Source organism: Protobothrops mucrosquamatus, unplaced genomic scaffold (assembly GCF_001527695.2).
Source record: "Protobothrops mucrosquamatus isolate PMUCROS unplaced genomic scaffold, P.Mucros_1.0 scaffold4726, whole genome shotgun sequence".
Lineage (NCBI taxonomy): Eukaryota > Metazoa > Chordata > Lepidosauria > Squamata > Viperidae > Protobothrops > Protobothrops mucrosquamatus.
In genome coordinates, this window is record NW_015390618.1 from 92,832 (window position 1) to 95,574 (window position 2,743).

Genomic DNA, 2,743 nt, shown 5'->3' on the forward strand with positions numbered 1-2,743 from the left:
AGTGGTAATGCAGATGACCTTCTTCATCTGTTACTGTTTTCTTGAGAAAGATAAAAAGAAGACAATTTGAGTATGGTAATCTTCCATCAGGGAATAAGATTGCAGACTGCCCCATTTTGATAGGAATCCTGACACTGACTGACAGACTGGCCATTACCACTGGGGGGGGGGGGAGACAAAACTTTAGAACTAGTGATTTCAATTTAACAATACAACTTTCAGAAAAAAACAATTCCTTATATGTTGTTCACTTGCAACTAACCTGCAATTAAAAAATTAAATCACAACAAAGCAAGAAAGTTAATTATTGGTACTTAAAGTGTTTGTATCCAAACAGTATATTGAAGTCCATCAGGGATCATATCCCAGATGGTCTCAAAAGACATATAAGATCTTTTTGCCTACTTACAGAGTCTGTAAGAAAGAAAACTCCATCAACTTCAGGTATGTTTGTTAACTCTGAGAAGGATTTTTAGTACATGTACTGGGGCTAAAGGCAAACTTTCATATCTTGCCTTTGCAGTTTTCATACATATAAGCCATAGCCATTTATGTGGATTTCATATACTGACATGGTTCTAATTCACATTGTTCCCAGAATAACTTGATTACTGAAGTTATAAATATATGTGTCTATAATATAAACTATAGTATAGCCCAGTACGGTATAATATAGATATTATATGTATGTATGTATGTATGTATTTTTATCTTGCCTTTATTATTTTTATAAATTAATCAAGATAGTGAACATACTTAATGCTCATTCTTCTTACTATTTTCCTTACAATAACAACCCTCCCAATTTCTTTCTAAAAAATGCAATTGCTATAAATAACAATTTACATTATTAATTATAATTTAGATTCATAAAAATACAAGAAAGAGATGCCAAACTGTTCTGCCATTGATCTTAGCACAGTATATTCATGTCCCACTTTTTCAACCCATGCCTTAAAAACCAGAGCAAACTATTCATTTTTAAGATATGAATTAATGATTAATGCAATAGTTCTCAAGTTTGTTTGTCGCCACCCCATGAATAAAACTAATGATTTCATTGATGTCAAAGTTGGGAAGAACTAAATACAGAACCTACTTTTAATAACAGAATTTTAATCTGTATATCACAGATACTATCCACAATGTGCATTTGTGATTCTGCAAAGTTTGAGAATCCTGGACTGAACCATTAAGATCAAGATTTCTCCTGAACTCATGTTAAGATACTAAAACAACAACTTATTGAATATTAAAAGATGTATTCTGCTGTACTGTGCTGAAAAGGATTATTTTCTAGTAATATAAGAGAAAAAGAAAGAGATGAATCGATTGTAAAGATCCCTTCAACAAAGAGTGCCATGATGAAAGGGGGATATACAGGACCCTATGTTAGAGAGATAAAGTGAGGTGTGTGCTGCAGTGGAAACATTGTGTACAGTTCTCTTCTATGCTGTGGTGTGTCTAGTCTTTGAAAAGCAAAAGGAACTCTCACAGTTGCAATGGTCTTGTGTTCTTGTTTTATCTTTCATAAGTTGGGAGGAAAAAAAGGAGACACTTCCCTCCCCCCCCCCAAAAAAATGATGAAAGGTTATTTCCACTTTCTAACTGGAGATTTTTCTATGACATCTGTTTAGAATTACTAAACTATCATGAGATCGTTTAGCATCTCAGCCAGTTAATTCATTGTTCTTCTTACCTTTTAAGCAGGAGATGTAGGCAGCTCCCCTTTTACAATTATCTAAATGGTTCTGTTAATTTTGGATGCTGCCATACAGGTCTCATGAATGAAACCGACCTACAAATATTTTAGTACATAAATTAGTAAAACCTCTTATTTGCCTCTGGATTTGAGCCAGAATAAAGGACTTTAAATAAGAGACTCTAGTAATCTGTATATTAAAATATTTGTAGGTTACTTTTGTAAGAAAGAATTAATATATAGACAACTACATCCGATGAGAAGTTATTGTACTCAACTTAGATGTTTTCAGATGAAATTATTTCCGTCCATATTTGAGACCATATAAAAATCAGTAGTGCTTTCAACGTATGCAAAAGACACCCCAGAATCAGAAGGATAGCAATGGTATTCAATGAAAATAGTTTTTAAAACTCATAATCTACAAAATATGAACAGTCAAATGCATTAAGTGAAACAAGAAATATGATAGTGTTTGGAATCTACCAGTACCCTGAAAGCAGGTGATTTTATTTTATTTATTTTTTAATTCAGAGGCTTCTCAAGAAAGAAGGGGAAAGAAGGTCTACCAGCAACTCAAAATTTATATAATATTTGTAACATTCATTCCATCATAGATTTTTTATAATAATAGTCACACAACTAGCACAGAGTATTAATATGAATTCTCACATACAATGCCTCAGCAAATGAAATAAATATTAGAATAGCTGCCCTGCTTTGTATTTTTTTTAATGCAAATTTAGATCAGGCGTGTCCACACTGAGTGAAGAGGATTTATCTTGTGCCACATTCAAAATGTATAATATAGTTAATCTATATAAATAACAAATCTCCTTTATTTTTGGGGGGGGGTTGTGGTGCTGCATTACTAGCTGTCCAGGGCCACATGTGGTCCCTGGGCCATGGGTTGGACATGCCTGATTTAGATGAATAAAGTGGAAATGTCCTCATGGTTATTTTTTTATAGAGAAGTCAAGTTAGATGGAACGCTAAAGAAAGCAAATCTTCTTTCCTTCCTTTGATAGATTAAAAAAAAGA